The 26,819-nt window shown below is 40.7% G+C and overlaps 1 protein-coding gene across 7 annotated transcripts in view; it reads left to right on the top strand.

The window, feature by feature from the left end:
- HDAC9 (histone deacetylase 9) overlaps nt 1-26,819 on the top strand; it is an 872,451-nt gene that overhangs the window by 358,931 nt on the left and 486,701 nt on the right. The gene's annotated exons all lie outside the window — the stretch shown is intronic.

Below are 26,819 nucleotides of genomic sequence, written 5' to 3'. Positions count from 1 at the left end.
GGGTCGTTAAAGCAGAGGTCCACACAAATTACTGACTTAATGCTATCCCCTTCCATGCATTGCATAGATGCGCAAATGACAAAAAAAATTTTAAGTGCTGTTTTTACCTTATAATTTGTCTTTATTGTGGCACTTCCTGTCTGTTACTCCCGCGGGAGTAGGCGTGTACATTCCTTTTTCTCTGCGGCGCACTGTCTCCTGGGAGCTAAGTGTCAGCATTTCCAGGAGTCAGTGTGGATCGCCCTGCAAAATCTTGCGAGATCATCTGCTCTCTCTCTCCCCGTACTGACCTTTGCTTCGTCTGTGTTTGTTGCGTATATTTTTGGTTGCCATCACAACGGGGCGGGAACATCTGACGACGCAGCCCATTGTGATGGCAACCTGCTCAGTTTACGGCGCTCCTCGCCGTTACAACTGAGCATGCGCAGGAACGAGCAGTGAATGCTGGTAGCTCAGCATTCACTGGAACCAGGAAGTTAATGCTTGTGGGCTTCACATGCCCACAAGCAAGATAAAACCGGCTGTACCCTGTTTTTATAACTTCGTTTTTTGATGGAAACTGGACATCGGGGGAGATAAGTCACCAGAACAGTGAGTGTAACATTGCGATTATTTGATTGTGTGCATGGTTGATTAAAAAAAAAAAAAAAAAAGGAACGGTCGGTGGACCTCCACTTTAACATTTGGGTCAAAAAACGGGCTTCTTTCATCATAACAGAGAGTGAAAAAATGCTAACCATTTATAAAGAAGACAAGAGCTCCACTTACTAATGGCAGAGTGGACTGCATAATATTTTCAAGCAATATTTAATTTTTAACTGAATAAAAAAAAAAAGAAAAGCATTTTATATAGTCCTGAAAGGAGGATTTGTACAAACTAGTATGAATATCTTTTAAAGTTGTGCTGCAGTAATAGCAGGTTGCACTTAAAGTAGAACTATAGGCAAAGCTTTTTTTGCAATTCCGATAGAGTAAGGGAGAATTATAACCCCTGTCAGATTTTTTTTGCGCCATCTGTGTCCCATTGCAGAGATTTTCCTTCACTTCCTGTCCCATAGCCAAACAGGAAGTGAGAGGAAATCCCTGGAAATTAAGGGAATTCCTTGGGAACCCCCAGGTCACCAGAACTAATGTCCCCATTGGAAGATTTAAACTTTATTACTTTTCTGGGGTCAACCCAAAATGTTTTATTCTACCTTCACTTTCAATGATAATGATAAAGAGGACAAATAAACGGGGTAAAAGCAACACTAAAACCTGACACTTTATCCAAAACTGGAAAAAAAAGTTTTGCCTTTATTTATATTTTAAGTCAAAATCTGCAATACGTAGATCCCTCTCTTGAGAAACTACAGTACATCTATCCTCCTGGAGGAGCCCCAAACAGACATGGGTTTTCTGGTATTCCTGGAAATCCTCTTTAATGGCACATAGACAGAGGGTCTTCAAGCACTCAGCTTTGCAAACCTAGCAGATCTACACCACTATATTAAGCAACTACTGTTACACCTTGGGAAAGTTTTGCTAAAGTGCTGCGCAGAGTAGAATTTCAGCTTTTAACCAAGTCATTTCAAATAAATCTCAAAGTATATTTTTGTGGTTGTGTCTTAATTGTGTGGCTTGATAATTATCATTAAAAAAATCTGCACAGCTGAAAAACGGCAGTGACACATAATACATTATTACCGTCTTGCCAATATAAAACTGCAATGTTCTGCCAAAGTCTTTTTTAAACATTTGGGCTTTCTATTAGGTAAAGCCTTTTCTTTAAATAGACTGTACTTATTATTTTTTCATGTGACGGGTTCATTGTTTATATCCCAGCAGGGAAGAGTAAGTGGTGTGACACTGTTGATAGCTTCTGCTAAACCTATCTTGGCTGAGTTATCTGTGTACAGTCAAACCAGCAAATAACCCTTGTCTCAGGACCATCGTGATTTCCTTCTCATGCTGGAATGCTATTTATTTGTGTGTTTTGTTTCAACATTTGCAAATGAAAAGGTCAAATTATTTCCGTATGCCTTCTGAAATTTTAAATAGAAAAGAACAATGGTGTTAAAAAAAAAAGCCAGCATGTTTCATTCACAGACATCAAAATGATTCATAAAGAACATATTGTTTAGTTTCTTTTAAAGTCAAAAATCTTCATATGGCAATTATCTGATTACAATACGCAGCTTCGTTTATAATGCAGTTAGCCTAATTTACAGAACAAGGAACTAAGACGTACCAGGATTGCGGTACAATAGCGATCAATCAAATTCCAGTGACATTATTGTTGTCATGCTGATTTAGGCACACTTAGAGGTGGTGCCATTTTGTGCAAACAATTTTAGCAAAAACGACTAGAATTCATTATCAGAGGAAGCATTGCTACGTTTCAAATGTACAGATGACCAAATAAGAGAAAGGTGAGATGATTTTATGATTTTAAAATCAATTTTTGTAAAATAGCAAACGTTATACTTACCTGCTCTGTGCATTGGTTTTGCAAAAAGTGACCCTGAACCTCCTCTTCTCAGATTCTCCGCTGGCGCTCCTGGATCCTTCTCTTCTCGGTGTGCCACCATAGGAGGTCATTTCCTATGGTGGCACACCTGCAAGTTTGCTCCTGAGCCACACTACCTGTGTGTATAGACACAGACAGCAAGGCTTGGCCCTGACCCCCACCCCTCTGTTTCAGCTTTACAATGACCCTTCTATTAATTTTAAGGCTCGGTGCTGCCCCTTTTAAGACTGCTGTTCTAGACACTGGCCCATAAGTGCAACTATGTTAAATACAGCCCTAGTGAAAACCCTTTTTCATTTTTCTAACAACTTCTGCAAAGAAAAGTGGAGTTACAAATCACATTTAATAGGATAGATTTATAAAAGTCATAAATTGAGCACACATATCCAATCAGTCAAAACAGAGATTTTTTTCTTATTGGATTTTAGAAGTGGACATGGGTTATTTCACTGCACTTCACTTTATCCAATGTGTATGTATAGCCAAAACGCCTTTTGTTTTGGACAATGTAGGAAAAGAATAAAACCCCTACCAGGTTATTTATTGGCTGTCTATGTACCACTGGGTAAATTTACTTTACTTCCTGCCCCAGAGACACAACATACTGTAAAGATAGAGGAAATCTCCAAAAGTGAGAGACATATATCTCTTAGACAGCTGTCTCCCGAAAAGGTGTCCCCATTAGATTTTCACCTCACCTCTTCTGAAGACATCCCTAAAATGTTGGATTTATGCCTACATTCTTTCTCAGTGAAAATGGTCACCAGTCCAATTGCAGAGTTAAATCACCCCAATGGGGCACAGCAATAAAGAACTTGACAGAGGGTCTGAACCTTTAAAACAAAATACACTAGATACAGGCCAAGTGCATCCTGTTGTATGTATTTCTATGTCCATATCTTGTTGTTTGGAACTATTATGATTTTCAGATGGAATCAATGCTTCATCATTAATGGATTTTGAAGCAGGTATTGGATGATTGCAATATCTGCAGTAGGGTAAAGCAGCTGACATATACAATACACAGTATCTCACAAAGGTGAGTACACCCCTCACATTTTTGTAAATATTTTATTGTATCTTTTCATGTGACGACACTGAAGAAATTACACTTTGCTACAATGTAAAGTAGTGAGTGTACAGCTTGCATAACAGTGTAAATTTACTGTCCCCTCAAAATAACTCAAAACACACAGCCACTAAAGTCTATACTGCAGGCAGCAAAAGTGAGTACACCTTTAAGTGAAAATTTCCAAATTGGGCCAAATTAGCCATTTTCCCTCCTCAGTGTCATGTGATTACAAGGTCCCAGGTGAGAATGGGGAGCAGGTGTGTTAAATTTGGTGTTATCGCTCTCACTCTCTCATACTGGTCACTGGAAGTTCAACATGGCACCTCATAGCAAGGAACTCTCTGAGGATCTGAAAAAAAAAATGTTGCTCTACATAAAGATGGCCTAGGCTATTAGAAGATTGCCAAGACCCTGAAAGCATGGTGGCCAAGACCATACAGCAGTTTAACAGGACAGGTTCCACTCAGAACAAGCCTTGCCATGGTTGACCAAAGAAGTTGAGTGCACGTGCTCTGCATCATATTCAGAGGTTGTCTTTGGGAAATAGACATATGAGTGCTGCCAGCATTGCTGCAGAGGTTTAAGGGGTGGGGGTCAGCCTGTCAGTGCTCAGACCATACACTGCACACTGCATCAAAGTGGTCTGCATGGCTGTCATCCCAGAAGGAAGCCTCTTCTAAAGATGATACACAAGAAAGACTGCAAACAGTTTGCTGGAGACAAGCAGACTAAGGACATGGATTACTGGAACCATATCCTGTGGTCTGATGAGACCAAAATAAGCTTATTTGGATCATATGGTGTCAAGCGTGGGTGGCGGCAACTAGGTAAGAAGTACAAAGACAAGTGTGTCTTGCTTACAGTCAAACATGGTGGTGGGAGTGTCGTGGTCTGGGGCTGCATGAGTGCTGCCGGCACTGCGGAGCTACAGTTCATTGAGCAAACCATGAATGCCAACATGTACTGTGACATACTGAAGCAGAGCATAATCCCCTCCCTTCGGGGACTGGGATGCAGGGCAGTATTGCAACATGATAATGATCCCAAACACACCTCCAAGACGACCACTGCCTTGCTAAAGAAGCTTAGGGTAAAGGTGATTGGCCAAGCATGTCTCCAGACCTAAACCCTATTGAGCATCTGTGGGGCATCCACAAATGGAAAGTGGAGGAGCGCAAGGTCTCTAACATCCACCAGATCTGACTGTGATGTCGTCATGAAGGAGTGAAAGAGGACTCCAGTGGCAACCTGTGAAGCTCTGGTGAACTCCATGCCCAAGAGAGTTAAGGTAGTGCAGGTAAATAATGGTGGCCACACAAAATATTGACACTTTGGGCCCAATTTGGACATTTTCACTTAGGGGTGTACTCACTTTTGTTGCCAGCGGTTTAGACATTAGTGGCTGTGTATTGAGTTATTTTGAGGGGGCAACAAATTTACACTGTTATACAAGCTGTACACTCACTACTTTACGTGGTACCAAAGTTTATTTTTTTCAATGTTGTCACATGAAAAGATATAATAAAATATTTACAAAAATGTGAGGAGTGTACTCACTTTTGTGATACAGTATATATAGACAGGCTGATTCCCCCCCCCCTTCAACCTCTCTAGCACTCATACGTATATTTCCTAAAGACAACCTCTGGATATAATGCTGAGCACATGCACTCAACTTCTTTGGGTGACCATGGCGAGGCCTGTACTTTGCCATGAGGTGCCATATTGAACTTCCAGTGACCAGTATGAGAGAGTGAGAGCGATAACACCAAATTTAACACACCTGCTTCCCATTCACACCTCAGACTTTGTAACACTAACGAGTCACATGACACCGGGGAGGGAAAATGGCTAATTGGGCCCAATTTGGCAATTTGGACCTTTCCACTTCCACATTAATGGCTGTGTTGAGTTATTTTGAGGGAACAGCAAATTTACACTGTTATACAACTGTAGCAAAGTGAGGGGTGTACTCACTTTTTTGAGATACTGTGTGTGTGTATATATATATATATATATATATATATATATATATATATATATATATATAGATATATCTATCTATATATAGATATATCTATCTATATAGATATATCTATATCTATATAGATAGATCTATCTATATAGATAGATCTATCTATATATATATATATAATTTATTTTCACATTTTTTAACACGTTTCTTAATGCAACATATTTACACTGCACATGGGGTCTGAAACATATTCATTCAACAAGAATGTACACTTTACTAGATCAGTTGAAAAATCGTGTTTGCAGGAACATGCTCTAGAGAAAACCTACAAGAGAACCATGCCAATTACCTTCATAGAAATTTCTCCCTGCTACGCATTTCCTTTTAGTAAGTCATACTCACTGACTCTGATTTACGAAAGGAGTGGAGCATATGCAGTTTCAAAGTGAATTTTGACTTGGCAAAGTTAATTTATTTTGGCAAATGAGGTGAAACAAAAAATTTAGTTTGCAAAGAATACCCAATCATGTGCAAGGAAAAAAAAAACAAACATCCGGTGCCCACAGTTGCAATCGCGGCACCACAGAGAGGAGGGGGAGAGGAGCGAGGCTTCCGGGGCCCACATTGCTAGACTGTGGGACAGGTGAGTGTCTGTTTATTAAAAGTCAGCAGCTACACTTTTGTAGCTGCTGACTTTTAATAAACTGAAAAACCAGTGGAACTCCGCTTTAATGTGTTCATGATAGCTTTAGTAAAGTGCTCCGCACTGTAGAGACTACTTTTCAGGAGGTCATGTAATGGAGGTACTGGGTTCTGCACTGTAAAGGCACAGTTCAGAAAGTTCAATATGGAAATAGTAGCTAATGGAGTACCAATATCCCTGAATTATATGTATAAAGAAAAACCCTCAAAATGGGACTTTAACGGTACTGGGTCATTATAGTGTCAAGTGAATGAACAGTATTTCAAATACTGAAATCATGAAATACTGTTCATTCACTTGACAATATAATGACCCAGTACCGTTTAAGTCCCATTTTGAGGGGTTCTTTATAAAGTTCAGAAAGTTGGGTTATGGAATTTAATGCTATGACAATGTTTTTCAGTAAAGCATTAAAAAAAAGCTTGAGTGGACAATCTTTAATCCAGGTAAAAGGTCCCAGGGAAGGAGGGCCTCAGACCAGGAGAGTGACACAATATTTCAGTGTTTCTCCCAAAAGAGAGGCATGTGAATGTCCTGTTTGGAGAAGAAGCGAGCAGGACCTGGGTCAACTTGGTGCAAACAGCTATCCAATCTAAGGTTCCAAAACCAATGACTAAAGTAAATCAACTCCATTGTATGCATAACAGTCTGCAAATAATCCAACTATTTAATGACTGCTTCATATGTCAGCTATAAATCTACAAATTAAAGAGGAAGTAAACCCCGATGGGCATTACTTCCTCTTTTGCTCCCCGCAAGGCCTGCAAATGAAAAGCATATTGGGCTAGTATGCATCGCATACTAGCCCATTATACAGTATGACACTTACCTGCAAATGAAGCCCGCGCTGTCCCCTGAGCAGGCCACGTCCATCTTCGCCCCTCTTCCTTCCAGGGCCACGGACTCCGGCTCTGTGACTGGCCGGAGTCGTGTGACGTCACTCCTGTGAGCCGTCAGTCACGCCACACGCTGGGGGAAGAAGCGGCATGGTGGTCCGTTTCTTCACAGCGCATGCGCTGATGATGACATCGGGGCACTACAAGTGAAATATCTCCTAAACGGTGCCCTGCTGTATGCTGGCAGGTGAATAATACCAGGTTGGCTCTGAGAATGAGGGCTTGTCCCTCGAATTGTTTCAATATTGTATATATAATTTAATAAATTCAGTTGACATTTTAAAGGTATACAAGTGAAATATCTCCTTAATGGCGCACTGCTGTATGCTGGCAGGCGAATAATACAAGGTTGACTCTGAGGATGAGGGCTTGTCCCTCAAATTGTGTCAATAACGTATATATAATTTAATAAATTCAGTTGACATTTTAAAGGTAAACTGAAGAGAGCAGTTTTTTTGTACCTGCAAATAATCAAAACAAATTAACTTCTAAGGAAATAAGATTGAAGTTGGAACCTGCGAGGTAGGTTCCTTAAAGATTCAATAAAATGATGCTACAACACGTGTTATTTGACATTTGTTGGGTTTGATATTTGCTTTTTTGAATCCGGTGTATTCATATTAGTGGGGAACTTGTTCGACTCTGCAAATCCAACATAATATACAGTATATATGTGAATATGCCAAGGCTTTCTTAAATATGCCTAAGGCCACGCCTCACATAAGGCCTAAGGCGACACTCATGGAGCTCCGGTGGGAGTGTGGGGGGGTTATAACCTGCTGCCCTGCCACACAGTGTCTGCTTTGTTTGGTGCAGGCAGCAAAAATGGCAACACCCTCCTTTGGCACAGCCCTGAATATTCCCTCTTGTGTACTGATGGCACATGGATAAGACATCCTATACTACAATAAGCAAGAAGAGAGAGGGCACTAGCCTTATCCATCACCTTCAACACTACTTTATTTATCAAATCCAATAAAATACAAGACTTTTTAAATTTACTGGCATATAACTCTCCATCTGTGTAAATACTCATCTGGTAACATACAGCAGGTATACATTATTGACACAATTTGAGGGACAAGCCCTCATCCTCCGAACCAACCTGGTATTATTCACCTGCCAGCACATAGCAGGGCATATGTTAAAGCAAGATGGTTTTTTCCTCAAAACTCGCCAGCTGTATACCCGCTGTATGTTATCACAGGAGTATGTTTTACTGATGGAGGATTATATGTCTATATTTTCAACATTTTTGTGAGCATTTTATTGGATTTGACAAATAATGTGTTGTTAAAGGGGATTCATGAGTGATTCATGTGTGATTCATGAGTGATTCTCTTCTTTCTTATTTTAGTACAGTTTAAAGATTTCCTGGATCTGAAGGGAGCTGCAAGGCTGTAAACAAGTTTATGACATCATGAGAATTGAATAAGTGAATATGAAGAGTATTCTATTCTGCGTGTAATTTATATCCTTTACCACTTGATCACTGGAAGTGTGCTTGTAGTTTATTAATAAAATAAAGCAACTTTTAAGCTGCCTATATAACTGAGATGTAAATTAGCAGATGGTACCAGATGCTCTCTGGCCAATAAAACTCTAGAAAAAAACAGTAATGTTTTATCTGGAAATGCTACCCAATTATGGCTGCCTATCTGACTGTCCTTTAATGTCTATGGCCAGCTTTAGGGTGAGTCTTCCTTACTCGGAGGACTTCTATTGTGAGCTTGGATAGATGTTAGTATCATGGTAAAATGCATGTGAGCCATTACAGTTTGTCAGTTACCTTAATGTGTCCTACCATATTTAGCAGCAGATGGAAGGAGGAAAAGGAAAAAATTGTCAGACATCAGCATTCTTTCTTTCCCCACCTTCTCTTTTAAATGGATTATATTTCTGCTTTGCTAATGGGAACAACAGGCTCGCTGTGGGGTTTTGATCATGATATTCCATGAGGTTTCCAGCTGTGAAAAAACAAACCAGTGCTACTGTAAGTGAAAGACCTGCCGATGAAGGGAAAGAAATGTACACATACTATGTTTTTGTACACTATTTAAGTAGACATAAATACTTACTTTTTTTTTTTTTTAATGGATTATTTCTCAGTCTGTTTATTGCAGAACAGAAATAAAGATAACCCAGTCTACTACTAATAGAAATGGAAAAGATTTCCACCACAAACATAAATTACATTTAAATGTTTTTATTATTTAGATAACTTTCATGTTAAAACTACACTTCTGAGATTCTCCCATATCTTCCAAATGTCCAAATATCCTGCCTGAACTGGGAGCTGTTAAAAGGCTGTGACCAATCAGAATATGATTTTTTTCTCATCAGGAGAGAGCATTTTCATACTCACAGGCTACATTAACATTAAACATTTACTTTAATTATGTTCATGTTATTGAATTCTATTAAAGCAGTTTTATTTGACCTCTCTATATTGTTTATTCACAACATCAGGACTTATGTCTCTTACACTACTGTCCCCCATATTTGCCACACATTCTTAAGCTGGCCATAGATAGTATCTAAATTTGGCCTGTTCTGCAGGGTCCAACAGAAGTCGATCATTAGGTTAACTTTTCTTGAACAAACTTGTTGGAAATGTTTTCTCGATCAGCTGGGTGTAGCCAATGGTTAGTGGTATCTGGCAGTGGAGAATACCACTGTCCGAATGCAATGTCCCAGCAGGAAGGTTTCTTCTATCCACCTCACTTACAAGGATGGAGGAATTTCTTCCATTCAGCCCACTGGCTGGCAGGATAACTTGCCCTAGCAGCTGCATGCTCAAACCCACTTTTTTCTCCTACCTTCACTATCTTTGATCAAATGTACTCCTTTCCTCAAAATATAGTGAGTCTATATAAGCAGTCTAATGTAATTGCCTAAAAAGTAGAGGTGTCCTTGACAAATGAAGCCTGATTTAATACAGGAGTTGAGAATGTTCACACAAAAAAGAGTGGCATGAAAATACACTTCGAATATATAATCATCCTTTAGTAAATCAGCCTCAATCAGCCTCATGATGTAGATAGTCTGGCTTCTATTGTTAGAGGAAAGATGGTGGTGCCCTACGGAGAAATAACTGGACCTCGGTGGATGAACCGGATCAGAGATTTCTTCACTGATGTTGCATTAGTGAGTTGTATATCAGTTGATGAGTTAAAATGTTGCCAGCTATCGCTATGGAAACTGGCAAAGGAAAGGGTTGATGTAATATTTCTTCTGCTAAGGCATCCTTACTCAGTCATGTTACCCTTCTGCCCAACCTTTGCCCTTTTTCTGGTATGATTGATATGCTTTTGAAAAAATCCCATGGCAGCACAATTTCCATTCCAAAGAAACTTTTCTTCTAAGTCCAGACTCCCTTGAGCTGTGATTTGGGACTCTGATTTTATATGCATATTTTGGTAATTAATAAGCTTGTAATCAGAGGCTACATTTGACCTGCAAAAGCCAAGTCAGATCATGTTACTGTTCTGTCAAAATTTGGAGCAGACAAATGCATTTGAAATTATTTTCCTTGGTGGTGGTTGAAAGTGATCAGTGACACAAATCATTTTACATTTACTTCTCTATAAATTAGATTCTTTGCCTGCAGTATTTTGAGGATTTCGGGCAGGCAGGTAGATTCCTAAATAAATGATTGAGCGGGTGGGTTTAAAACTTTGTGCACTATCCTGTTTCAAAGGCAATCAATATTGCTATGTCCACATGCAATTATATATAATGCTGTAGACTTCTTTCATTGTAGGGTTCAGGTCAACTTCAATCTTATTTCTTTAGAAGTTAATTTGTTTTGATTATTTGCAGGTACAAAAAAACCTGCTCTCTTCAGTTTACCTTTAAAATGTCAACTGAATTTATTAAATTATATATTCTTGATGATGAGTTTTGAATGAAAAGATAGCATGTCTGGGGTTTAACATAATTCTTGACTGATAGTGTGACTGATAATTATTTTGCCATCATGGCTTTAACTCCAATGTCCTCTTCCTCTTTCTATGTTCCATAGTGCTACCATAAAGCAACTTTGCCCAAAATAATCAAAATGGGTGCAAAGAATTCCTGTATTTTCAGCCAATATTAAGAGAAAAATAATAGAATAGAGACTGTTCACTTAGAAAAGTGAATGTTCACTTTACAATCCAACTAATTTTTGAGGTTCGTAAAAAGTAAAAAGGATTTAAGGGGTTGTAAACCCTCAAGGTTTTTCACCATAATGCATTCTATGCATTATGGTGAAAAACCTCCTGTCATGTAGCAGCCCCCCGAGCCCCCCTTTTACTTACCCGAGCCCCGTAATTCTCGTGATTGCCGGTGTCTCTTGTCCTGATTGGATAGATTGATAGCAGCGCAGCCATTGGCTCCCGCTGCTGTCAATCAAATCCAATGATATGGGCATCGAGGGGCGGGGTCGAGTCCTGCTGTCTGTGTCAATAGATGCAGCAGCAGGACTCGAGAGCACACCTGCACAAATGTCCCAAAGGAGAACGCTTCCCCGACGGGGCACTCGAGAAGAGAAGGAGCCAACAGCGCCGCTGAGGGATCCCAGAAGAGGAGGAGGCCACTCTGTGCAAAGCCAACTGCACAGAGGAGGTAAGTATGATATGATTGTCATTTAAAAAAAAAGAGGGTTTAGTAACCCTCTAAGCTTTGTTCATTTCGATAAAACAAACATACACTTGTAAGTGTACACTTTTTAAAATCTCCTTTGCACACTGTTGGGTATTCAAGGTAAACACAAATTCACCTTATTAACTGTCATTCACTCAGTTAAAGTGCTACTAAACCCAGAACCTGCATTCACTATATCTGGTCCCCCACAGTACACAGAACATGGAAATGGAATTCTTTTAGTAAATATAAACTGATAAATACCTTTTCTCATCAGCAGAGTATATAGCAGCCTTGTGACTTCTATCAGTTCCTAGTAAACCTTGTAGGAGGAGTTTTCATTCTCCACTGACCCTCTGTCTGGTAAGTGCTGACTTCCCCTGTGCTGATCACATGCACCCTCCCAAGAAAAAAGTGTATATGGTAAATATCTTCTAAACCGTGCAGGTTTAGGAGATATTTACAGCACCTACAGATAAGCCTATTTATAGGCTTACCTGTAGGTAAAAGTGGTGTAACTAGGTTTACAACCACTTTAAGTGGACAGCCTCCACTTTAGTAAATAAACTGCTATGGCAAATGGCTAGAAATTTGGTCACATGACTAGCCATCATGGGAGCTTTTAGCAGAATTATTTGACTGGGAATTTAAGGAAAAAGTGTTAAAAGAAGGATTGAGTTGAGGTTCTTTGCTATAGGTCCATCTCAAAGTGTATGCAAACCAAAGATTGAAAAATTAATGTATTGCAGTATACCAGTCCTTACATGCAGTGGCTGCATTAGCTGTCTTTTCTCAGGCTTGTTTTTTTCTATTTCCCGCTGGGTTGAATGAAAATAAACCTGTATGTGTGTACCAGGCTTTTGGGCTTGTTCAGGGTGTGGCAGTGACATGCATGTTACTGCATGCGTGTTACTGCATGCTTTACTGCACCATATGTTACCCATAAATTTTTTGGCACAATGCAATGCCATTCATTCTAAATAGCACCCCAATGCACCATGCTTGTCTGCAGCAGGGGTGGGGATTGAATAAATGTAATACTCCCGCGCTGTCAAATTAAAAAACTAAGGGTACACTGCAGCAAACACCTGGTTAGCTGATCCTTAGCAGATAGAGAGGTGAATGAATAAATAGTGATGTGGGGCTGCGAACCTTCTATAATTTACTATATTAAAGTGCTAGTGCAAAATAAATAAACACACATGGGTGTATATCTATATAAATATAAACTTGCTAAGTGCTATAGTGCAAAGTGAAAGAAATTGCAACAAAAAATAATCATCAAGACCTGATGGTGGCAACTCAATAATGAAACCAATCACAAAATGGTAAATCAGTGAAATTGTTGCTAACGTGCAGTCTTGAGATAAAAAAACGTAATAGTGTGTAACAATAATGAACATATATATATAAATAGAAAGTCCAATGCACACTCAAGATTAGAGTGACATAAACTTATAAAATCAGTCCCAGAAAACACTGTGACAATCAAACAATGTTGAACGAGTGGTATATTCCTCTACCGTGAACGAAAAAAGGGCCGATGCCTGGCCAATCCACTGTAGTCACACCTGAATGTGTACAAGCCCCTCACCTTACTGCTGTAAGGTTACAGCATGGATGGATCAAATGCAGCAGTCTTCAGAGGATCCCTCTTTGGTGTCTACAGAGATGGATCATAAAGTGGTGCAACCTTCTCTTCCAGTAAGCTCAGTTAGGGAGGTAGACAATGTAAGAAAGATCCCAATAGCGTAATAATATAATATATAATATAATATATAATATATATAATATAATATAATATTCTGGACATGTTCCTTCAGGCGAATTCTCGGAAGACTTTTGGTATGGCCAATGTATTGTAGCCCACAGGTACATTCTAGGGCATACACTGCCCCTTCAGTATTGCACCCTATAAATTCCTGCATATCATAGATGGTGCCATTACTGGTGGATTTGAACTGTAACTTCTTCACGTTAGGGCGTTTCGTTCCAGTGCATGCAAAACATCTTTGAAGTGAAGTTCTTTTTTGGGGGATCTGCAACACTTTTTACTAGCTGATCTTGAATGGTGAGAGCTCTCCTATAGATAAACTTAGATCTCTTGGGTAATATACCTTGAAGATGTCTGTCAGACTTCAGGATGTGCCAATGGCGTTGTATTATTTTTTCTATTTTTTTGTGTTGAATGTTGTACTCCAACACTATAGGTACAGGATCTTGTTGGCAATTCGATGTTGTCTTATCTTTAATTAGATCACCCATGTTCATATGTGTTACTTCCACAATTTTCTCTTCTATAAATTCCTTGTTATATCCTTTCTGTACGAATCTGTCTCCTATCATATTGGCTTGTGTGAGAAAATCTCCTACGTTGGTACAGTTACGTCTCAATCACATAATTTGGCCTTTTGGAATATTGAACAGACAATTTTTATGATGACAGCTTTTGATCGGTAAATAACGTTCGATCCACATTTTTAGAATGAGTTTTGGTGATGTATTTGTCATTTGCTCTAGATATTTCCAGATCAAGGAAAGATATAGTGTCCTCTTCAATCTACCATCATAGTCTAATGTTTCTATCATTGTTGTTGAGTAAATTAAAGAAATTTTGTAGGTGGTCTCGATCACCTTTCCATATGACAAACACATCATCAATATATCATCTGTAAAGGATGAGTTCTTCAGTTGGATTATTAAAAATGGGGGGTGGGGATTAATAAAGAAGCGGCAGGACTGAGCAACTTGCAGAGGGGGACACTGAGTTGCAGGCAATTAGCGTGAAGTAACCTCTACCAACTGAATGGTGCGTGTCAATGTGTAGTAACCTCTAGCAACCAATCAGTGAGCAGTAATGTGCAGTAACCTCTAGCAACTGAATGGTGAATGGTAATGTACAGTAACCTCCTCAGTATATTTTTTCTTGTTTTCCTCCTCTAAAACCTAGGTGCGTCTTATAGTCAGGTGCATCTTATGGTGCGAAAAATACTGTACATCACGTGGTAATTTACACATTTCCATCTTTAGACATTACCATATTTGCTTGTATTTAAAGCTAAGACACACAGATAAAATATAGATTGGAGCTGTTTTACTATGGTGGGCACTTAGCGGGAGGGAGGAGTCAAGAGCACCAGCGGGTGACCCCAGAAGAGTTGGATCAGAGCTGCTCTGTGAAAAACCATTGCACAGAGCAGATAAGTATGTCATGTTTATTTTAATGAAAAAAAGATCATTAAAGTTTAACGTGATTGTAAAGGCAGACCGTTTTTTATCTTAATGTATTCTGTGCATTAAAGTGGATGTAAACCCGATTCATGAAATTTGAGCTGGGCACATATATCTGCAGAGTTTTCTTACTAAAAGCACTATGCCCCGTAGCTCTTCACTGCTCCGTTCTTCTGTACTCAGCATGAGAACTTCTGACCAATTTCCCTGACACATATGATAAAACCAGCCTGAAATTTGTGTCAGGGAGGGAACTATAAATAGATTAGCACAAAGCTGAACTAGTCACAGGTAAGCTCTGCATGTGTGTGTGTGTGTGTGTGGGAGGGGGGGTGCCTTTCCTCCAATCAGCTATCTCACAGTGTATAGAAAAAATCCACACCACAGGTGAATCAGGAAGAGAAATTTCTAACAGGGCGTGCACTTTCTAAACAGTTTATAAAGCTGAAGACAGCAGATATACATGTAAAACTTATGTAGGGAGATTTTTTTTTATCTCTGTGTATCATCTGAGGCTGTTCACTTCACTGGGTATATGGAGGTTTCACATCCACTTTAAGGTAAAAAGCCTTCTGTGTGCAGCAGCCCCCTTGAGCCACCTAATATCTGAGGTCCCTCTAGATCCAGCAATGTTGCAGGAGTGTCACAGCCGCCTGAGATTCCCCTCCTCATTGGCTGAGACAGCAGCGCAGTGCCGCTGGCTCCCACTGTTGTCAATCAAAGTCAATCAGCCAATGAGGAAAAGAAACAGGCAGGGCCAAGCCGTGGCTCCATGTCTGAATAGACATAGGGAAATGTGGCTCGGCTCGGTTGCCCCCCTAGCAAGCTGCTTGCTATGGGGGCACTCAACAGGAGGGGGGCAGGAGCACCAAAGAGGGACCCGTGAAGAGGAGGATCTGGGCTGCTGTGTGCAAAATCATTACACAGGGCAGATAAGTATAACATGTTTGTTATTTTTAACTTAAAAAAAGAAAAACGAGACTTTATAATCACTTTAATAGTCACTTTAATGATGTACTAATAAATACAGAGCTGCATTGATGTGTGTCTTTTACAATATATATATGCTTTGAGTTCAGTGTTAAAGTGTTAAACTATTGCTGTAATGAGCTGTATGTATTAAAAACCTCTTTCACTTGGTTTCCTATTATTAAATATATGCTGTTTGATCACTGTTTTATCATAATTCTTTAACTCATTCAAATGTAGGTTTTATTGGCTAGATTGTGGCACTAAGCACCAATAACTGGAGCACCAAATTCATGACTATTCCAGTTTAAAGTGTAGCTCTGCAATCAAGTTCTCATTTTGTAAATACATTGTCAACCCCAGCCTGGGGGTGCGAAACAGCTGAACATAGATTTCATTACTTTAGTGTTCCAGAGGCTTGAGCTAACAACTATTCAAAGCAAAAGAGTTCTACTTTTACCATCAGTGCTAGACCTCTGGGATCAATTTTACTCTATTTTTGAAACTTATCAGCCAAAGGCAATTCCCTACAAGTTATAGGCTTACAATGAATCCTCAATTACAAAAGAGAAGGCTGAAAAATGCTGTTTCGCATCTATGTAGACATGCTAGTTTTAGATGGCCAGGTCAGTGTAATGCTTTTTTTCGTTCCTGCTGTTTTCAGCAAGTATGATTGCCATATGTCGGTGTCAAGGGAGCTGGTTTCGCTGTATAGCTGTCAGGGTTGTCTATTTACATGATGACTGCTTACAAACATGGGTTTATTGTGTAGCATTTCATAATCCTCTTGTTACATCATATGCTAGCTTAAAGCCTGGCTATAAGCGGGGGAATCTAATGGTTTAAAAAAGGAGAGATCAGACCCTCGGACAATGCTCCCTTTTCTTAATACGCTTATTCAGGCAATTCCTCATTACTGCCTCATAATGGATTTTTGGATTATTTCTATTAATAGATCTCTAGGTTATTTCTGTTTATCTATGCTTTATTATCAGAATTGAATAGAACATTTTATAAAACTTGCCAACCTGCCAGACCCCTTGTGAGCAGAGCCATATTTCTGCTTAGCCAATATAGACGCAGGGCAGCATGGTCTTTTGTGGCTGTGTGCCATCTGCATATCATGTTGCTGATTGACAGTAATATATTCCCTTAAAAATAATATTTTCTTATAATAAAATGTTCCTCACTGTCAACCATGCTGACAGTGCAATTGTTCCTGCCCCTGCAAAGTTTGTATGTTTTTGTAAGTCAAAAAGTGTACTAATCACTCTGGGTCTGTACATGTAGACCCTGTAGTTCTACCTCTAGCGGTTTGCTCTACTACTTGTTGGATTTTAGCCTCTCTGCCCCAGGTGCTTTGGGTGGCATCTGAACTAATTTGTCTGGTGCTAAAACTTCGATGTTGAAGCAGGTGACAAGAGAGACTAGGGAAGGGGGCAGAAAGTATAAATCAGGTCCTGTTGATGGCATGGATGCATCTACTGGGGTTGACATATGAATACTCCATACTAAGCAGATTTGGGGTTCATACACCACGTTGTGAAAGTACTGGTTAGTTTCTGGTTTGTGTCTTTACATACCCCAAAAGAGAAAGCTGCTGGATGTATTAATTTCATTAATGTTAGTGTGGTTAGGACATGTTCAAATATAAGTGGCTTAGTTAAGAGGTACACAACATGGCAACAGCATTTGAAAAATGAATAGTTTTATCTACTGGTTCTGTTAGGTGAGTTGTGCTTTGACATTTTGCTCCCTTAATGCTTCACTTTGGATGCACATTACATGAAGTGCAGTGTTGGGTGTCCATCTCTTTGCATTCATATCATACTTTGAAAACTGTGAGTCTTTATAACTTGTGGTTTGATTGCTCTTATGTAAACAAGGCCTTAGACAGCCCAGAGGCTCCACAATTACATCATCAAGAATTTTGTACAGAGGAAGTATAAGTTCCACAAGCCCCCTGGGTTCCACTGATACACACTCCATGCTGGGCAGCATCATAATTAGTTGTTAAAATAAGCTGAAAGTATCTGGTCTGTTTTTTCACTGAATCCAAAAGGAAAATGGTCATGTGTAAGAAACGTCTCAGTGCGACTTCTACAATACATAGACTACTAAAAGTGGCACCAAGAGTAATATTGGGGCACCACATCCAAAATGTACTATACAAAAATATGGTGTCTGAGGGAAAAGGACTTTCTTGGTCCCCTTAAAAAGACTTTACAACACAGACAAGGTTAAAAATCCTTACAAAAGAGTTTTTATTACAAAATAATATGTTAAAAATATAAAAAATATACATGTATAAAGCCTGAAACAGGCTCCCACCCAGCTGTAACATTGTTTCCATGTGGTATATACACATAAATGTCTAGAGAAGCTCTTGCCATGTACAATATAAAAATCTCTTCACAAAACAAAACATACGCATTGAAACACATGGGAGACAATCTACATTTAACGTTTCTCTACATATTTCAGGATTCTAGGCCGCTTGCTCAGGAGATGCGGAAGTCACTGTATGTAAAAATAAAGCAAAGCATGAAGTATAACAAAAGCATAGAAAGACATCATTTTTAATGATTCAATGTATCAAACATCATGCACCTCATCATTAGGCCAGGGTAGCAAAACTTACCAAAGAGTGGGGTATGGTCTGTCTGATCCAAGGCTATCACCTAGGACACAAACTCCTCACCACGGCGGGTATGGGAGAAATAAAGATTGACCTATTGAGGCTAAAGGCTATAAATCAAAAAACACACAAATAATTTTAATGAATGTACTCAAAATAAAACCAATACATGGAATAAACACATGCTTTAGGATTAGAATAGAAGACAGATAAGTGCAAACTTACAGGTGGACCAAGAACGGCAAGGACAATTTTGCAGCTGATGTCCTAGTTGATAACCTTGGATCGGGCGGACCATCCCCATTTTTTTACATTGAATCATTAAAAATCATGATGTCTTTGTATGCTTTTGTTGTTTTTCTTGCTTTGCTTTATTTCCAGTTACTGTGACTTCCACATTTCCAGAGGAAGCGGCCTAGAGATGTGAAACATGTAGATATACACTAAATGTGGAATTGTCTTCCATGTGTTCCAATGTATATACTTTGTCTTTAATAAATTCAATGCGCACTGCGCTTATGACACCGAAATTAAAGCGGTTGTATACTTATTTTTTAAACTTTTACTCTCCCAATCCCTTCACTTGCTTCCCCTGCCCCACCATATAAAATTCAAAATACTAACCACAAAATACAAGGCCATGCACACCATTGCCCCCAGCTACATTACTAACCTCATCTGCAGATATCGCCCAAATCGATCCCCTTCGCTCCTCCCAGGACTTCCTGCTCTCTAGCTGCCTTGCTACCTCCTCCCATGCTCACCTTCATGACTTCTCCAGAGCCTTTCCCATCCTCTGGAACTCCCTGCCCCAGTATGTCCGATCAGCCCCTAACCTGTTCACCTTTAGGAGATCCCTAAAAACTAATTTATTCAGGGAAGCCTACCCACACCCACCTAAGAACTGCACCCAAGCCACCCCCATCAAATCATCCCCTGCAGCTATTACCTTTTGTACCACAACCCCCTCTCTTTAGAATGTAAGCTCTACAAGCAGGGCCCTCCTGACCCTGTATTAAACTGTACTGTAATTGTGCTGTCCCCCTCTATATTGTAAAGTGCTGCGTAAATGGTTGGTGTTATATAAATCGTGTATAATAATAATTAAGTACCACATGCATAATACGTGCTCATTGGTGAACGTCCATTATTAATGTACCTAAAAAATTCCAAGATGGGATAAATCCTTGTGATGGTGCTCCAAACTTAATTATAGGTCACAACACTCTCGTGCCCCCCCTTTGTAATTCTCCTCACCTCCAAGAGTGTGACCGCACACTTAAGTTTGGTCAATACACGCAGTTGAACCACCTCTGGGCTCTTTGTTGTGTGGACCTTACAGACTCCTGAACCATTCTAGGGGTATATCCTCGATGCATATATATAGAAAAAACAATCTAGATGGTGTTTTATCAATTAAAACCACTTTATTAAAAGAAATCCCCATGCAGGGTACTCACACTTTCAAGGTTCTTGTAGCACACCAATCTATATCCAGCAAAACCTTATATAACCGAATGGAAGCTGTAGGTCCATTTGTATTAACACAGCAGGTTGTCCAAATGCTGCTGCTTCTGCCTATACCACCCTGTCCCCTCCCCAACATGTGTTGACACAGGGAATCATGTGTCTTCCTCAGGGAGTTGTAGTAGTCAAGGTGGGAAATAACCAATGGGTGAATGAGTTGTTTTGTGGTGTCATTAGTTATGAAGGGGCAAATTCTGTAAATGTTGTGGAGGTTAAGGCTGCAAGATGTAGCCAGTGATTGGATGTGGGGGCTGTAGGAGAGGTCAGAGTCTAGGATTACACCCAGTCCTTTGGCATGTGTTGAGGAACCAATGGTTGTGTTGTTGATCTCAATGGTAAAATCATAAGGAGGGAATTGGGGAGGAGCAAGTATTGCAAGCTCAGTTTTAGAAAGATTGGGTTTGAGGAAGTGGTGTGACATCCATAGTGATATGTCGCTCAGTAAGTTTGTGATAGGTGAGGAGATTGAGGGGGTGAGTTGGGGAGTGGAGAAATAGATCTGGGTGTCATCAGCATAGAGGTGGTATTAGAAGCCTTTGGAGGTTATTAACTGGCCCAGGGAAGAGGTATAGGGAGAGAATAAGAGGGGCCCAAGTATGGAGCCTTGGGGTACCCCAACAGAAAGAGGAGCAGAGGAGATGATGTTGTAACATTAAAAGTGCACTGAGATAGGTAGGAGAAAAACCAGGAGAAAAAAGCAGAATCACTGGGTGGACTGGAGCAGAGGAGTAGGTGGTCAACTGTGTCGAAGGCAGCAGAAATGTCAAAGAGTATACGTATGCAGTACTGGCTGTTGGTTTTAGCAGTTAGTAGGTCATTGGTGAGTTTTAGTAGGGCGGTTTCAGTGGAATGTTGTGGGTGGAAGCCAGACTGTAGGGGATTGAGAAGGTTGTTGTCAGTGAGGTAAGAGCTCATACAGTTGTGGACAAGGCGTTCAAGAAGCTTGGAGGCAAATGGGAGCAGGGAGATGGGTCTTAAGTTATTCAAACAGGTGGAGTCCAGTGAGGGTTTTTTAAGTATGGGGGAAAGGTGACGGAGGAGAGCGAGCGATGTGGGTTAGAGAGTTTAGGATAGAGCAGGAAGGTGGTCACAGTAATTGTGAGGGGACAGGGTCCAGGGACGGATGGTGAGGTGAGCCATGGAAAGGAGGTAACGGGACTGAAGGAGGAATGTATTGAGTGCAGCGTTGGACCTGGTGTGTTGGTTTGAGGAGGAAGCTGGGCACTGGATATCTCATCACGAATTGTGTCGTCTTTGTTTTTTAAATGATTGGAAATCTCCTGGACAGTAAGCAAGTTGGTGGGTGGAGGCAGTGAGGGTAAAGTAAGGAATTAAGGGTAGAAAAAAGTTGACAAGGTTTGGATGAGAGGGTTTTCATGAGTGTAGTAGGTTGGTTTAGCAGTGTGGAGGCAGGAGTAGTATTTGAGAAGGGCAGATTTGAAGAGGGTGAGGTCTTGCAGGGATTTAGTTTTACGCCACACACTCAAGAGCACAGCTGCATCTCTTGAGACTTCTGGTGTAGTCTGTTTGCCAGGGTTGTAGCAGGTGACGCCTGGTTCTGCATGTAGAAAGAGGAGCGAGTGTGTCCAGGGAGCAAGAGAGTGTGTTGTAGATCAGGTGGTTAGGTCTGAGCAGGACAGGGGTGTGATTTTATCATAAGGGCAGTCAGTAGCAGAATGAAGAAGGGAAGGGTTGAGGTGTCGAAGGTTTCTGTGGATAAATGTTTGCAGGTTGGCGGCATGGGAGGTAGGAGACAGGGAGAGTGTGACATGGATAAGGTTGTGATCAGAGAGAGAGAAAAGTGGGTGTTAGGTGCAGGGAGTGCAGAGGTGGGAGAATACGACGTAGAGAGTGTTGCCATTGGAGTAGTGGTTTGTGTCCATTGTGTTAGGTTAAAAGAGGAAGTAAAGTTGAGTAGTGGCTGAGGTGTTAACATTGATTGGAATGTTAAAGTCACAGAGGATGATGGTGAGTACTTCACTGGAGAGGCAGTGTTGGATTCCTGGAGCCAGGTGTCGGTAATAGCAAGTAGATTGAGAGAGGTGGAGAGGAAAAGGTCATTGACAGAGGAAGTTTGTTAGAGAATGAGCAGGCATTTTAGAGAGCACACATAATGGGGGGGGGGGGGGGGCTGACTTGTGGAATCAGGGGAATTGAGATAGGAGAGTGGCAGTTATGGCTACTATCGGATCTGAGAAGGTAGACTGCCAATTCTGGGGATGAGAGTTGGCTGGAGGAGGGCCAGGGTTTCGGGTGATATACCCAGATGTTAGGAGTAGTAGGAGGGTGAGGTTGGTAAGGTGGGAGTGGGATTTGTACGAGGGCAGGTGCTGCAGTGAAGTGGAAGTGGTGACATTGTGTGGGCTCAGAATGAGCAGGAGATGATAAGTGTAGAAATGTTGAGAGGGGAAAAAGGGGGGGGGGGGAATGTACAGGTTGTGAGGTGGAGGGGAGGGGTAAAGAAATGAGTTTGAGGAGAGAAGGAGATGAAAGGGAATTTCCAGACAACTTGGTGTGGAACACTAATGTTTGTACTTGCTTGTTTTAGAAGTGCCTTTGTTAAAGTGCCTAGTTGAAAGTGCCAGGCACTTAACACCAAAGTAGCACTGTATGCCAGAAGAAGATGAAGCCTAGCCTGGCAAGCCATCCCAAGAGCTGAACTAAATTTATACTATGAAGGGGTAGGGGAGGTTAACAATTATTCAATTAAGAGCTAATAAAAAAAACACATGGTGAAAGTAGGGGTTTTCTGGCTTAAACAGAGCAAGAGGGAGACAGCAGATAAAGCTAGGTGTTTGATCTTGGCCAAGGCAGCATAATAAAAGTAAGTCTAACTTCCCCCCCAAAAAAAGGAGGTGCAGGTGCACCAGATCTCTATCATTACCACGCTGCAGCAGTCTTAAACAGGTTGGTAAACTGGTTTCATCATACCCATTCTAAGCAGTGGGTTTCTATAGAGCAGTCAATTGCCCCCCATGATCTTCAAGCACTTCCTTCTTTCCATGGCCCCCCTCTTTATCCTACCTTCATCTCATTTATTGCGCATCTGGGATAAACTGCAATCATGACTGGTATAGGTGTCCAGCGCTGCTTTACGGGTTAAACGCAAATGCCCCGATACATGTTGGCGTTGACACTCTGCCATGGGCTCCTTCTTGCATGTTTGGTAAGAATGCCCACCCATTCATGATTTTTGGGACTTAATTCTGTGGCTTTATACTGCTGTTACTGGGGCGACAGTCACCAATATGCCGCAAATCACCTTGTTATCCATTCTGCCGAATCTTTTAAATGCATTAAAAAAGGTCTTCTTAGACACTGGCTGACAGCAGTGAGATCAGTTATACTGCGCCATTGGTGAACGGCGCATACTCCCCCTCTAATTGAGTGGGCTGTGGTAATGGATTATATTGAGAGGATGGAGTCCCTTTTGGCAACTGGAAACAATTGAACAATGTCAACAAATATGGCTCTCAAGGAAGTTGTTCAGGGAGTCATCAAAAATGTTATCATGGGAAAACTGTAGGACCTGAATTTGGTCCAAGGTTGTGTCGTGTGAAATAGTCTGGTTGTCCACCCCTGCTTTTGTTATATCTTTTTTTTTCCCCTCTTTTTTTTTCTTCCCCTTTTTCTTTTTCTTTCTCTGCTTCCCTTTTTTTTATGTTGAGTCACTTACACCCCATCTGGATCTGAAGATCGCTATTAAAGACTAAGGTACTATAACTTTTGTGGTTATTGTGAGGCTGTGATGTGTCAACTCTTTTTTAATATATATGCCTCAGTACTGGTATATTTGCTTTACTAGTATTAGTAATAAACTCCATTATATAGGCATAATAGTTCCTGTGGGGTGCTTTTATGGTAATATAAACTGTTTTTTAATAAACTTATATTTAACAAAAAAAACCTAAAAAAACAAACAAGTACAAACAGCAGTTTCAAAGTCTCAGCAAGGCAGAATTTGAGTTAAGTAATGCAATGTTGACCAGTGTTTAAGAGAAGAGTTTAGTCAGTGGTTACTGATGGTTATAGTGAGGCAGATGTGGATTGCAGCCAGGCAAAGTGGCCTTTGTGTTGCAGAGAAGGGTGTAGGCAGTTATCTGAAGGAGTGGAGCAAAGAAGGCATGATGAGGGGATGATAATGATGAGGTGTTCCTGTGTTGAAAATGTACCCTTGTTGAAAGTGCCAGGCACTTAACGCTGAAGTGGCACTTTATGCAAGAAGTGGCAAGCCTACCCTAGCAAAAGTGTGGTGGGACTGTATAGGTGTCAGTCCTGGATTGACATAAATACAAATCTTTTGACAGGTAATACAGCTCACTTATATGTATTTCTTATGTGTAGAGTGCCTTGAAAAAGTATTCATACCCCTTGAAATTTTCCACATTTTGTCATGTTACAATCAAAAATTTATTTTATTGGGATTTTATTTAAAAGACCAACACAAAGTGGCACATAATTGTGAAGTGGAAGGCAAATGATAAATTTTTTTCAAAATTTTCTACAAATAAATATCTGAAAAGTGTGGTGTGCATTTGTATTCAACCCCCTTTACTCTGATACCCCTTACTAAAATCTAGTGGAACCAATTGCCTTCAGAAGTCACCTAATTAGTAAATAGAGTCCATCTGTGTGTAATTTAATCTCAGTATAAATACAGCTGTTCTGTGAAGTCAGCAGAGGTTTGTTAGAGAACCTTAGTGAACAAACAGCATCAGAAAGGCCAAGTAACACACCAGACAGGTCAGGGATAAAGTTGTGGAGATATTTAAAGCAGGGTTGGGTTATAAAAAAAATATCCCAAGCTTTCCACATCTCGTGGAGCACTGTTCAGTCCATCATCCGAAAATGGAAAGAGTATGGTACAACTGCAAACCTACCAAGACATGGCCATCCACCTAAACTGACAGGCTGGGCAAGGAGAGCATTAATCAGAGAAGCAGCCAAGAGGCACATTGTAACTCTGGAGGAGCTGCAGAGATCCACAGCTCAGGTAGGAGAATCTGTCCACCGGACAACTATTATGCCGCGTACACACGGTCGGACTTTTCGTCTACAAAAGTCCAACGGACGCTGACGGACTAAAGCTGGCTGGTAATCCGATCGTGTGTGGGCTTCTCCGGACTTTCAACGGACTTTTTTAGCCTAAAATCCGACGGACTTTAGATTTGAAGCATGCTTCAAATCTTTACGTCGTAAGTACGACGGACCCCGAAGTCCGCTCGTCTGTATGCTAGTCCGACGGACAAAAACCCATGCTAGGGCAGCTATTGGCTACCGGCTATGAACTTCCTTATTTTAGTCCGGTGTACGTCATCACGTACGAATCCGTCGGACTTTTGTGTGGTCGTGTGTAGGCAAGTCCGTTCGTTAGAAAGTCTGCTGCAAGTCCGCTGAAAGTCCGCCGGAAGTCTGTCGGACAGGCTGTCGGACTTTTGTAGACGAAAAGTCCGACCGTGTGTACGCGGCATTAGTCATGCACTTCACAAATCTGGCCTTTATGGAATAGTGGCAAGAAGAAAGCCATTCTTGAAAGAAACCCAAAGAAGTCCCATTTGCAGTTTGTGAGAAGCCATGTGGGGACACAGCAAATATGTGGAAGAAGGTGATCTGGTTAGACGAGACAAAAATTGAACTTTATGGCCTAAAAGTAAAACGCTATGTGTGGCAAAAAAACTAACACTGCACATCACCCTGAACACACCATCCCCACCGTGAAACGTGGTGGTGGCAGCATCATGTTGTGGGGATGCTTTTCTTTAGCAGGGATATTGAAGCTGGTCAGAGTTAATGGGAAGATGGATGGAGCCAAATACAGGGCAATCTTAGGAGAAAACCTGTAAGAGTCTGCAAAAGACTTGAGACTGGGGTGCAGATTCACCTTCCAGCAGGACAACAACCCTAAACTTACAGCCAGAGCTACAATGGAATGGTTTAGATCAAAGCATATTCATGTGTTAGAATGGCCCAATCAAAGTCCAGACCTAAATCCAATTGAGTATCGGTGGCAAGACATGAAAATTACTGTTCACAGACGCTCTCCATCCAATCTGACAGAGCTTGAGCTATTTTGCAAAGAAGAATGGGCAATATTTTCACTCTCTAGATGTGCAAAGCTGGTAGAGACATACCCAAAAAGACTTGCAGCTGTAAATGCAGCGATAGGTGGTTCTACAAAGTATTGACTCAGGGGGGCTGAATACAAATGCATGCCACACTTTTCACATATTTATTTGTAAAAAAAAATTGAAAACAATTTATCATTTTCCTTCCACTTCACAATTATGTGCCACTTTGTGTTGGTCTATCACATAAAATACCAATAAAATACATTTACGTTTTTGGTTGTAACATGACAAAATGTGGAAATTTTCAAGGGGTATGAATACTTTTTCAAGGCACTGTATATAGCTGTTTGCCTAGAATTGAGGTTTATAATTTTTGCTTTGGCCTTATTTAAAAGGGCATAGAGGGCCATGTGTTTATGTGACTGGGAGGGACCAAGGAATGGCAGGTGTTTGCATACAGCCGCCTGTACAAATCAGTGCCAGGTTGGGGTTGTACACATTTTAGTACACATCAAAGCGTTTGCATGTCTACAGAAAGAGATGAACGGCCTGGACGCAGATAATTTTTTTTTCAGTGATCCTAAACATGTATTTACACGAGCAAC

Source organism: Aquarana catesbeiana, linkage group LG05 (genome assembly GCF_042186555.1).
Source record: "Aquarana catesbeiana isolate 2022-GZ linkage group LG05, ASM4218655v1, whole genome shotgun sequence".
NCBI lineage: Eukaryota > Metazoa > Chordata > Amphibia > Anura > Ranidae > Aquarana > Aquarana catesbeiana.
Note: the sequence above shows the minus strand (reverse complement) of the source record. Positions and strands in the feature narration are given on the sequence as shown.